Raw genomic sequence first — 13,766 nt, 5'->3', positions numbered from 1 at the left:
GACAGATTGTTCAGCCAATTCGGATCGCAGAATCGTGGAAGGGGGCTTGTTTTGTCGCCAAGAAGCTGCCGTACACGGAAATCGAAGCTTTGTTGTTCGCCCGTCATCGAAGAGCGATAACTAGCTATAAACAATCTTTTGTTCAGAAACTCACAACGTCAACACATGGCGTGTTATGGATGACTACCGGAGTTAGCGTGCTCGTGGTGGGACTAAACGAAGTGGCTACTTTTGTTCGTTGGACTCTTACCTTTCTCTGGATATAAGGATTAGCATGCTACATGTTGTTTTTGGACTTCCAGACAGCTCGAAAGGTAGGGAACACTTGGCTTGTTGTTGTTATTTTTCTGTGCACTCCTTGCACACATGCTGTGTTTGCTTTGTGTTTTCCGTGAGCCTAAAACGGCTTACTTTGTTCGATTTGCGAGACTCGTAGCTTTCAAATGATGTGTAATATGACGCAGACGCATTTAAAATAATATGCGATTAAACGGAATGAATGCGAAACTAGTGCAAAACGGCCCTCATGCGGGTCGCTGACTAAATATCAGGTTAACCGTAATCGCAACAATAGCCGACATGCTAGTGGTTAGCTCGCTAGCTAGCTACCTTAAATGGGTAAAACTGAGCTTAATGCTTCATTTACGCTACAGATTTCACGATGTTCCCAGAATTTACATGTTGTGCGACATCATGCGACAGAGTAAATCCAGCAGACCAGATGTAAGATTCCGGGCTCCGTGGACTCAAATCAGGATCACGAGTCGATACGAGTTGGAAAAAGCTGTCATCTTTATTTCGCATGTTTTCACAACACTGAATACGTGTAGACCTTCATCAGTTTCAATCTTTCAGAATGCAACCGTTGGGAGTTGAACCCATGGATGAAAACGCCTTTCCTTGCCAGGATGGGGTTGACCCAAGAGCTCTGTCACATGTCCAAGTGAGCAGCATGTCCAGCATTACAAAACGGAGGTACAGAGTCATGTTAAAAGAGACCTGGGCTCACTAACGGCTGAAAGTTATCCTCCATCGCTCCACATGACGGAGGTTTCAATGAAAAGTTGCCTCCAGCATCACTTTGCCCAGGTCCGTCTGTAACCATGACGACGGGAAAATGAAGAGAGACAGAACAGAAAGAACGGCTCAGGTTTGTGGCGCGCCGTGGGGACCCCGCTGTGGTCTTAGCGGTACCGCGTGGGGACCCGTCAAACTGGGTGGTCCCCCTACAGACAGGAAGCAACACAGGACGACCGACTCAGCACTCTAGTTGGACATTTCACCGTTTGTGGTTTTCAACCCCACGTTTCCTCGGTGGACGGGTGTGTCAGGTGTCAAACCTTTTTGACCGTGTGTGAGATAAAGGAAGGACGGGGCTTTGATGGCCTTTTTCTGACAACAGTCCGTCGGCTGTGTGTTTGGGAGCGCGGCCTCAGAGCATGCCGAACCCTTTGGCGTAGGTGATGGCTTTGAGCAGTCTCTCCCGCAGCTTCTCCTTGCTGTTGTACTCGGGCAGCAGCAGCACGTTAAAGCAGGTGTGAGACGTCGGTAACCTGCAGGACGAGACGACGGAGTTATTCATCAAATATATACATGATGGGAGCAATCTGACGTCCCTGATACTCCAGTTTATACACTTAACGTCATATTTACTAGCACATCTCAAGTTATAGTGTTTAGTGAGACTTTTCCAGTGCCACCACTAACAGTTCAGGTGGAGAGTGGTACTGCAGCACAGCAGAAGGAGACAGGGTTCCACCAACAAACCAAAAACCCACTAAATGATAATACATTCAGATGGAGTTCTGAGAGAAGTTGGTGAAGAAAAGCTGCTAAAATGAGGAAGACAACAGTAAGTGTAGAAAGCTGGGGTTGAAGTGGTGTTTGTGGACAGAATGTTACCTTGAGTGTTTTTCTGAGAAACAGGGTGACATAATACTTGAACATGGATTATGTGTTGGATGAACTACAGGAGATGCTGGACAGATACAGAAAAGTATGTGTACGCACAGAAACGGCAAATACAACAACAAAAGGAAAAATATTTTTTTAAGACAACATCTAATGTTTTCAGTATCAGTGAAGTCAGTAGTGTATATCATGGTGATAGGCCCCGGTGCAAATAGTTTTTTGTGCCCTCCATCCCCGACCTGAACAGAAGCACACGCTTGTGAGCACTCCACGCACGCACACACACGCTTGGACACACACGCACAGTACGGTATGATAACTCTGCCGGCCCGGGGAGAGAGACATGCCTCGGCTCGGCCCACAGTGCTCAGCAGCAGAGAGGTGACGAGACTAGAGCCGAGCTGTATTGTGTAGTGGAGAGGGGCCAACACACGCTATGCGCAATTGCGCACACACGCGCGATCGTCCTCTCAAATGCGGCTGCGTCTCTCCAGGTCACTGTGTGAGAGAAAGAAAAGCTCTTACTTGCTTGGGCAGACGTTGTTTGGTGTCACCCGCTGATTTGCATAATTTAAAGCCCACTGAATCTTCCAATCCTGCCCCGGTTCAGCACCATCAATTTTTTTTTTTACCTTCAAAAAAAGTCCTCCCAGTGCGTACTGGATTCCGACTGGCGGCGCCACTGGGTGTTGTTATATATTCACATTGAAATTCTGGCATTGATTTGAGCCCCACCGTCGTATGAGTTAGCCCCACCGTAGTTGAACCAGAAAAAATACTCTGGCGCCGCCACTGCCTGTCATGGCTGAAAGTTGTGGAAATAAAAAGAAGAGTTTTGATTTCGGTTTAATCCCACAGACACAAAAAGAATGTGGCTGCAGCTGAAAATGAAGCATAAGAATATTGTGCAGCCTAAGACATGGTTTTAATCATATTTCACATATTAAACAGAGTTAATATCAGTGGCTATTTCTACTTCCAACAGAACGCTGCTTCAACACACAGAAATGTCCTTAAACATTTCAGAAAACTCATGTTTGAAAAAACACCTAAGAGCTCTGCAAAGAATCTGGTCTGAGATTACGATATGAAACTAGAAAATGTATTTCCTGCGGAAATACGTGGAAATGCTTTAATGCTGAAGCAACACTGAAAAAAAAGCTGAATATTTGAAGAAAATATTAAAAAAGCTGAATATTTGAAGAAAATATTTAAAAAGCTGAATATTTCAAGAGAATATTCAAAAAGCTGAATATGTGCAAAAGTATGAAAAAGCTGAATATTTCAAGAGAATATTAAAAAAGCTGAATATGCAAAAAGTTTGAAAAAGCTGAATAGTTGAAGAGAATATTAAAAAAAGCTGAATATGCAAAAAGTTTGAAAATCCTAATAGCTGAAGAGAATATTCAAAAAGCTGAATAGTTGAAGAGAATTTTGAAAAAGCTGAACATGTGCAAAATTATGAAAAAAGCTAAATATTTGAAAATAATATTAAGAAAGCTTAATATCTGCAAATGTATGAAATAAGCTAAATAGCTGAACAAATATGAAAAACCTGAATATTTGAAAGAATATGAAAGGCAAAAAAATGTTGAAGACATGTGAATGTTCTTTTTGTTTTTAGTATTAGTAGGGTACTAATAGAAGTAGTAGGAGTAGTATCAGTAGTAGTAGTAGTAGCAGTAATACTAGTATTATTAGTAAAAGCAGTATTAGTAGTAGCAGTAGTATTAACAGTAGTACTAGTAATATTAGTACAAGTATTAGTATTATTAGTAGTAGTAGAAGTAGAAGTACTACTAGAACTAGTAATATTAGTACAAGTATTAGTAGTATTAGTAGAAGTAGAAGTACTAGTAGTAGTAGTCCTAGTACTACTACAAGTAGTGGAGGTAGTATCAGTAGTAAACTAGAAGTAGTACTAGTACTAGTACAAGTACAAGTAGTGGACATGGTATCAGTAGTAGGCTAGTAGCAAAAGGAGTAGTAGTACGAGTAAAAGTTCAAGTAGTGGACGTAGTATCAGTAGTAGACGTAGTAGTAGTACTAGTACTACTACAAGTAGTGGAGGTAGTATCAGTAGTAGAAGAAGTAGTAGTAGTACTACTACAAGTAGTGGAGGAAGTATCAGTAGTAGGCTAGTAGTAGAAGTATTAGAAGTAGTATCAGTAGTAGGCTAGTAGAAGAAGTAGTAGTAGTACTAGTACTACTACAAGTAGTGGAGGTAGTATCAGTAGTAGGCTAGTACTAGTAGTATTAGTAGTAGTACTATTACAAGTAGTGGACATAGTATCAGTAGTAGGCTAGTAGTAGTAGTACTAATACAAGTACGAGCAGTGGACGTAGTATCAGTAGTAGGCTAGTAGTAGAAGTAGTAGTAGTAGTAGTCAGACAGACAGAGAGTGAGACAGAGAGAGATAGACAGACTTGTGTATACATTTTACAGTTTAAATGGAGTTTCTAGGTGAAAGTATGTTTGAGCAGACGATGTTTGACAAAAAAAACTACAAATCCCACTGACTGCTCCTGTCTGCTGCTCCTGTCCACCAATCAGAGCACACCTGCTGTCACTTCTAAAGATCAAAGCCACAGAGATCAAAGCCATCTACGCGCCTGTGTAACTGTCTAGAGCCTGTCTCTATTCCTCCATTTCGGAGGGTCCGAACAAAAGCTTCTCACGCTCACACCGAAAGTCGTATTGCCAAAATTTCTCTGCTGAAGACACTGATCACTTTTATTTTTTCCTAGTGTCAGAAATGTGGACGCTAGGGCGAGTTAGAAATGTGTGATTTTCAGCATTTCTTTGAAAATCTGCTTCTCGATTTGCATTAGATCGAATGAGAAGCAAAAGAGACTTGGCCGCACTTAGAGGTTGCTAGTTCAAATTCTGTAACTGTCACAGAGTTTTTGAGCACATTGTGAGAGACAGGACAAGTTTGTCTACAAAATTGGAAAAGATCACGTGTGTAGAGTGAAAATTGTGGCCGGGAGGAGTTTGGAAAGGAAAAAAATCTGAAGTATGACGAGGAGCTCTCACACTCTAACGATGATGTCACGCACTCTAGCAGGCGCAATACACACCCATTATAAACTCTGATGAGGTCTGAAAAAACCATAAAACATAAACTGTGATTATATAAAAACTGTAAAAGATATCAAAAAACTGAGCAAGAGTTTTATAGTTCAAAGTCTTGTAGATTGTTTAAAGTTTAAATGGAGTCTGTAGATGGAAGTATGTGAAACTAGTCGGAGTTCAAAGAGGATGATGTTAAAGAGGTTTTTAGGCTGATCTCCATAGGAATGCATTGGAAAAAAAAAATATGAAAAAGCTGAATAATATGAAAAGTATGAAAGGCTGAAAAAATGTTGAAGATGTCCCGGAAAGAGCTGAAAAAGCTGAACATTTTTATAGTTGAATGGTTTTTGTAGCTGAAAGTATGCAGAAGCTAGAGGCGACCAAAAAACGTACGGAAGAAGAATAATAAAAAGAAAAAAAATAATAAAGATTAGGATAACATAGGTTGGAAATGCTTGAAAGCATTTCCACCAACTAGAAAATGCATTTCCTGCGGAAATACGTGGAAATGCTTTAATGCTGAAGCTACACTGAAAAAAGCTTGCAAAGTTTGCAAAAATATTTTAAAAAAGCTGAATATGTGCAAAAGTATGAAAAATTTGAATAGCTGAAGAGAATATTCAAAAAACTGAATATGTGCAAAAGAATAAAAAAGCTGAATGTTTGAAAAGAATATGAAATGCAGGAAAAACAGTTGCAGATAAGTTAAAATGTCCTTTAAGAGCTGAACATTTAAATATCTGAATGGTTTTTGTAGCTGAATGACACACATACAGACAGAGGCCGAGTGAAATACATACAGACAAAGAGAAAGACAACAGACAGGCAGACAGACAGAGGGGAGAAAAACACAGAAAATATAAAGGCACTGAAATAGTGTGTGGATCTTTGTACAACATTGTGAAGCAAACCATTGGTCTCAATGTTTTAACAAATACGGTTATAACAGACGGGTAAGCTCATTGCAAATATATTTTAATTGCATTATAATTTAATGAATCAATAATGCTGTAGTAATTCACAGTAATTAGTACAATTCAAAATGTAGTTGTAGAGTCAGCAGAATTAAATGAATATATCATTATCAACAGTATTATATACAAACAAGCCTGATACATTGTTCATACAGAATGAACTGATGTATTTGTTTAATCTGTATTACTTCACTGTGATTACTGCACAAATTGTAAAATTGTTCAATAAATTATAAATAAAACATTGATAATGCTTCAGTATATTATGAATACAAAGTGGCACAAAATATGAATGAATAGTTCTTAAATTGATCTATGAATTGTAAATGAAAAAAGGAAACTTAGCACAAAATCTTAAACTGTGTTCATTCTTTTTTCCCCGTAAATAAAAAACACAATTGAAATTAAATACATGAAATTATATATATTCATTTATATACAAATTAATATATAGAAATAGAGGGCTAAATTGAATAAATAAATAAAAAATACTTAAATTCAATTAAATTGAACTATGAATTTGAAATTTAAAAAGCGAAACTTGCATTCACTCTTTTTTCTGCATATCAAACATAATTGAAATGAAAGTAATTAAATCTGAAATAATATTTAGAAGTAGAAAGATAAAGAAAAATAATTCTGTACTAAAATTAAATTGAACTACGAATTTGAAATGAAAAAGGGAATCGTCGTAAGCTGCATTCACTCACTTTTTTCTGCATATAAAACATCATTGGACTTAAATGAATTCAATTTGAAATAAACATAGAAATAGAAAGATAAATAGAAAATAAATAAAAACAATACTGACATTAAATCAAATTGAACCAAGTCTTAAGCTTTCTTAACTTTTTTCTGCATAATTGAAATTAAATTAATTAAATTTATAATGAATATATAGAAATAGAGAGATAAATTAAAAAAAAAATAATAATACTGAAATCAAATTAAAAGCAACTCAAAGACCAAAATCTGTGTGCATTCACATTCTTCATATCCCTGTCAATCAAAATGGCCTCCCCTCTGCCACCTCCCCTTATTTAAATGACTGGAGGTGCTAAGTTTCTACACGGTGGTGTGAAAGCCCCTTTAGGGCTTGATTTTGCCTACACCATGAGGGACACTTTAACTAACCATAAGGAAACTCAAATGGAGTTTTGGCTCCACTTTGGTGGCAATTCACTAAGAGTCTGTTATTCATATGGGGATAACGTGAATTGGGAATAATTTCAATTATTGCATGTAGACCCCCTTTTAATTCAAAGAAACAAATAAAACTTAAAATAAAATTAGATTTGAATACAGAATTTGATCATCAATGTATCCCCGTATGCACTGGCAGTTGGATCTTGCAATAAAACAAATAAATAGATGAAAATAAAAAATTCATAGAAACTGTAGTTTACAAAACTCAAAAATGAACAGCGCCTAAGCAGAAATTGTTTTCAAATAGTTTTAGGGCTCAACAATATATATTGTCGCCATCAATAGCAGAAGATTCGTGCTGTATGTGCAAAGGATGCAGTATTGGGTAACTAACATCTGTCCACATCCTTCTTTCACCTTTTATCTAAATTGTTTTTTATGATAAGCACAGAACATAAATAATATTGTGTTGATCAAGACCTTTAGTCAAGATTCATGGGTAAATATTAGGGAGACAATGTGTCATGCCTAAAAACATTGTTATGATAGCGACACATTAGTCAAAACAGAGCTTTGTATGTAAAGTGTAATTTGTTTGATAATGATGAACAATATCACAATTTCAATAGTGGACAGAGGCTTTTCACATGGTGGTTAGACCGAGGCTAATACCCGCAATAGTCTAGCACAGGTGTCAAACTGATCCAGTAAAGGGGCTACAGGTTTTCATTCCAACCAAGCAAGAACACACCTGATCCAACAAATCAACTGTGTGAAGACAATTCAGTTGATTGAATAAGTCCAGTCAGCTGTGTTCTTGCTTGGTTGGAATGAAAACCTGCAGCTACAGCGGCCCTTTACTGGATCAGTTTTGACACCCTATGGCTTCAAGCTGCAGTAGCCCTGGATTGACAGTCATGTCAACACTGTCATTTCACTTGTGTGTTATCTCAATATTTAGCTCAGTTTACTGAGCCTCACTGAAATGCAGGTTGTGTCCTTGACTTTGAAGGAACATGGGGTTAGAGTCACTTGTGTGACCTCAGGTCAGAAGACAAGCATGGGAACATTTGTTTACCAATCAAATCTTTAGACGAGGCTCATTTAACCAAGTCATGTGTTGTGGGCCTTCTGGAGACAAAACCTTCAGCTTACTTCCACAGTCAGATACTGTGGCAGCTTTTCAGTTGGGTTTAGAATAGCCCAAGGCTAAGGATACACATGTGAAAATCCTCTAACAAACCTACCAGCTGAAACCCCACACTAATGATCACTTAAATAATATATAATAAAACACATGTCTTCTCTTTCAGGTTAATTAGTTTAGATGCATATAACATCTGAACTACCTGACAACTTTCCCCTTCATCTGTCATTAATCTGTCAGAAAACAGATGGAGAGGGAAAGGGAGAGATGACATGAAAAATAAATACATAAAATAAAAGATATTAACTGTGGTGAAATATAAAAAAACAACATACATTGTTTGAATCACATAAGAAAGAGATCAATAATAATAATGATAGGAATAATAACAAATAGGTGTCCTACTATTGAGAGAGGTAGTCATTCTGTCCATGGATCAGTCGTGTATGCTGTTGTTTGTTGAATCTGTCCAAATTGTCAGTGGAGCACAGTGTCAGTGTGGAGATGTAAAGGGCTTTAACATGATGACCTTTGACATGTCCAGTGGCTGTAGGACTGCTTCTTCCAGGTATCTGGACAGTGTTTGTGTGAGGACAGCATCACGGTAGACATGGAGGAGGAAAGGCCTTAAAGGGAAGAGCAGACAGAAACTTTATTCCTCCCATTCCTTTAGTTGTTAATGCAAACAGCACACACAAACAGTAATGAAAACAATATGTTTGCTTGTTGTTTAGTCAAAGAGGGATCCTGTTCTAAAGGAGTAAAACATTTTTACCTTTAGTTGTTTAGCCTGATGCTGCACCCAGCAGGAAGTGTGATGACAGTGATGACTGATCTGATCTTCCCTACAGCAGCACACCTGATCACTTTCCAAGGATCAACAGTAGTTAGGCTCTACTGAAGTCAACTGTGCACAGCAATGGATGCACATGTGGTGACGTGGAGATAGGAGGATGGTGCAGGTCCTGATAACCGAAAACATAAAGTTATTGTCATAAACTGAAGACTGTGAAACAAAACATGTTCAGAAGTTACAAAACAGACATTAATCAAATACCTTGAACACTGCTGCCATTTCACTCAGAGAGGTTTATGAAGGCTTCATGATGTTCAGCTTCTTTCACATGTTGAGCTCTCTGTGCAGTCCTGAGTGTCTCCACTCTAACTGTGAAGTGGAGGGATCACAGAGGAGGAATGAGAATGACAACATTATACTCAACAATGTTATCCAAACTGTTGCATTAATACAAAGTAAATACATGAATGTACACTATTGAAAGAGAATATCAGATATACAACAACAAGAAAACAATACCTTATAGTCTGTTGTGAAGAAACCTCAGCACTGGCAGGTGGAACACAGGTCTGTGCTCCAGCAGTGACGGTCCACTGTTGATGCTGCTGCAGCATCTGGTCTGTGGCAGCATGATGTCCTGGTTGATGATCCAGTATCTCAGAGCCAGAGTGATGGTGAGGCAAAGACGGCAGGTGTTATCTCATCCTCTGCTTTAAAGAATGACTGGGATTGGCAGGAAGTAGAAGGTGTCTCTTGCAGTGATGGTCCGCTGACAGTGGACAGAGTTAAGATGCTGCTGCAGCATCTGTCTTGTGGCTGCATGTCTTGGTGGATGTGAGCTGGTCCTCACAGTGCTGAAGGGTGTGAGGCTGAAGCTGGTGTTGTCATAGAGGAGACAGGAGAACTGTGTCTCTCGTCCAGGGGAAAGTAAACTTACACGAGTTATAGTCTCTAACAAGAAACTGGGTGGGATGATAATGTGGAGTTTCAGCTGGTAGGGATCACTAAACCAGAGAGCAGGTGTTTCATTAAGAACACCTACTTTCTGATTTCTACACTAAATGTTAGCAGCTGTATACAATGCTGTATACAGCTGCTGAAACAGTTTTGACCTGTGCATTCATCATCCCTGACCCGACCCCCCCCCCCCCCCCCCCCCCCCCCCCCCCACCCAGATGAATGCACAGGTCAAAATGCATTGGCAATATAGCTCATAACAACATATCTGAATATCTGAGTTATCTGAAAAGAAATGATGTATTATCCAATATTCTCAAAACTTATGATTACCAAACAAAATGTTATTTTACTTACAATGAACAGCATACTTAGGTTTCCTTTACATAGACACTTAGATAAACCGGACCAACAACAATATGGTTATCTAAAAAACAATCACATGATGCTCAGTGGATTTTTGTTCTACCTGACAGTTTTCAGACCTGTGGTGGAGAGAAATTGGGTCCTGCAGCAACAAAGAGGCCTTGCATGTCAGTTTCTCATAGGCTCGTTACAGAAGTCATACCAAGTGTTGAGGAGATCCTCTGGTCCGCCCTCCCTCCCTCCCAGCCTCAGAGAGACTGAGGCAGCCTGGCAAGGTGTTGAAGCCTGGCTGCTCAGAGGATACTCCTCATTATGGACCATTGTATTTGTCATTTAAATCTCTGTAAGTCATATTTTCTACATTGTTCTGAGTAAACATAGCATCACAATATACTCTTTTTGATTTTATCATTGCACATTTCAATCATTTACTCTTTGAAACTAAGCTGTGTTATTAATACATTTATCACTCACTTACTTCACTATGTTAAAGTTCCATCACAAATTCTTTGACTTTTTCTTGATCTTTAAAACTCACCTGACATATTATGGGCTGTTAGAGGACATGACACAGTAGACAGGATTGTGATAACTGTAATAACTTTTCATCACGCCAGATTGGAGACAACGCTGTGGTTGAGAGATGAGAATGAGGTCGAGCAGTGTGTTCTTCTCTGTGGTTGCACCATTGATCAGTTGTGTAAATCCATGGGACTGAAACAGCTCAAGGATCGGCTTACTGGCGTTGGATAGGAGATTCTCGTTGAAGTCACCACACACAATTATGTTGTTACAGTCCATGATCTCAAGTGAGTCCAACAGGCTTCCCAGGTTTGACAGGAAAGATGTGACACTGTAGTCTGGAGGTCTGTACACAGCTGCAATCAGCGCACTCACTGGGGCTTCAACTTTCAGAGCTACGAACTCAAGGTCAGTTACATTATGTACATACTGTTTTTCATGCACTTGAATGTGGTTTTTCACATAAACAGCAACTCCACCACCTCTTCTGTTGGCCATCTGTGGTACATTTGTGTAGGACACGCAGTGTTTCCCCTACCATTGTACAGGCCTGGCGGCCCGCCAGGCCAAGGAGACCTGCCGCCAGGCCAAAAAAAAAAATCAATATACCAAAAATAAGCCACCTATCAATTCATTCATAAATCAATAATCATTTACATTAGGAGCGCCTCCGCGCAGCACAGCAGACTTCCTCCGCAAGACGCGCGGCCGCAACAATCCTCGCCGCGCGCTCCCGCTACTTTTTTCTTCGTGTACGTTCTTGATGTTGTTCTGATGACCGTCCGCCTCGTTAAACCACCACGATGTCGCTTTCTACTTTGAAAACACGGAACGTTGACACTGTATTTTGATAAGCTGTTGCACTCTTCAGACTCGTGGTGTGAGCGGAACCGGTCCATAGGGTCCATAATATTTATTTTATTACATTACATTATTATTTATTTTTACATAATAAAAATGCCGCTGTGTCTCCGTCCAAAACCCGCTGCGCTCGCGCTGCCTGCTCGCACAGATCCGCTCGTGCGCACATGCGCTGATGCAGGTCGAGTGTTGTCGAGAAATATAAGCAGAGACGGCGCTCCTTAAAAACAACATCACGCCATGTGTGTGTAGTATTAGGACGTGATGACGTATGTACAACCGGCCAAAGCCCGTTTGCCCCCCCTCCCCGGGGGGGAGGATTGTTTTTGATAAGATGTGGAACTTTGAGTTAACTGCTGTTGAGTAAACCTCTAACTTATATTTTACTTGATAAAATAAGACAATATATGCACTCATATGTCGTTGTAGTGTTTTACAGTATCTGTAGCTATTAATGTGATGCTCATCATTTTCCAGCCATATTTTTCTGGACCCTGATCATTTCCATCAACTGGCACCTTAATAAGTCACTCTCTCCTTGTGATCTTGAATACACTCTGGTTGAACAAAAATGTTGAATGCAAATATAATAATTGCAGAATTGCAGACTGCTTGCTGTGCCACCTGACTTAATCCAACTGCACCAATACACCATCCCACGCGTCTCGTCTGTTTAGGGTTTTTTCGGTGGGTACCACCGGGCCTGAAAAAAATTCTAGGGGAAACACTGGACACGTGTCTGTTGCGTTTGAACATGGTGTAACCCTCTAAATGGAGACTGTCTGCCACAAAGGAGCCTTGTAGGTGAGTTTCTGTGAGACACAAAACATCTGCAAGACACAGTTCATGATGGCTCTTGATGTCATTGACATGAGCTGGGAGTCCCTCTGTATTGTGGTGAATAATGGTCATTGTGTCAGGTCCGCTCAATGTATGTTTGATCTGAAGAAGAGGCATCATGTCGTCCAAGTTGACTTGTCTCATAGTTTGCAGGGCTCCAGTGATTTGTGGGTTGGCGTATATTTTACTCTCATCCATATCCAGAATGTGCAGTCCACTGAGAGAGGTCACTCTGCTGACAGCTACATAAGCCATGCCAGGTTCAAAAATGTGTTTCAGTGAGACCACAGCTGATGTCCTTGTCATACCTTGGACCTTGTGAATTGTACAAGCAAAGGCCAGTTTAATAGGAAACTGTCTGCGTACCACTCCTTTCTGTTTCAGATTCTCCTCGGCTCTCTCGATGTACACTAGATTGTCTGGTCCACCTGGTGCTCGATTACGGTAATCCCTTCCAGCTGTTTCATCATCCATCTGGAGCCCAAGCATAGTGACATGTGTGACACCATTTTGTTCAGAAGTTATTACCCTGACCAGAGTAGAGAACGATCCATTCACCAATCCTTGAGACACGTCTATGTTTCTGGTGAGCATGACACGAGCACCCTCAGCAACATTTAGAGTATCTGGTAACTCATTTCTGTTTCCTTTATATGGTTTGGCTTGTCGTGCCATTCTGCCAGTTCGTGGGTCCTTCTTGTAGTCATCTGCATCAATGTTGGTGATATGAGAATGGAGCAGAGCTAATGTTGTTGAGTTGTGTGAATCAACTTGTTTATTAGTTGCAAAAATGTGCAGTACATCATTTGGACAAAGTGTTGGTTCAGTGACGGCCTGTGACAGCAGAGCTCTGTCTGATTCAGACAAAACATTTGACTTTTCTTTCACTCGGATCCTGTTCAACATCTCTGCAAAGGCAACATCATCCTTCTGACGCATAATCTCAGTCAGAGTGATCATCTGAAAGTGTTCCTGCCAAAGGTCAATCTCACAGGGGTCATACACACACAGAGGTTTGGACTGTCTCACTGGTGGAAGCTGATAAAAGTCTCCTACAGCTATGACTGACATTCCTCCAAAGGGTCTCTGACTGCCTTTGATCTGTTTGAGTCTAGCATCAACATAGGCAAACAGGGGCTTTGACACCATGGACACTTCATCAATGATGAG

General features: G+C 40.0%; 1 protein-coding gene across 1 annotated transcript in view; it reads left to right on the top strand.

Annotated features, from left to right (window-relative positions):
- Positions 1-13,766, top strand: part of LOC311010064 (scavenger receptor cysteine-rich type 1 protein M130-like) — a gene marked incomplete at its 5' end in the record, with an annotated part of 423,347 nt that overhangs the window by 191,302 nt on the left and 218,279 nt on the right. The gene's annotated exons all lie outside the window — the stretch shown is intronic.

This window comes from Eutrigla gurnardus, assembly GCF_963514095.1.
Source record: "Eutrigla gurnardus genome assembly, chromosome: 24".
NCBI lineage: Eukaryota > Metazoa > Chordata > Actinopteri > Perciformes > Triglidae > Eutrigla > Eutrigla gurnardus.
Note: the sequence above shows the minus strand (reverse complement) of the source record. Positions and strands in the feature narration are given on the sequence as shown.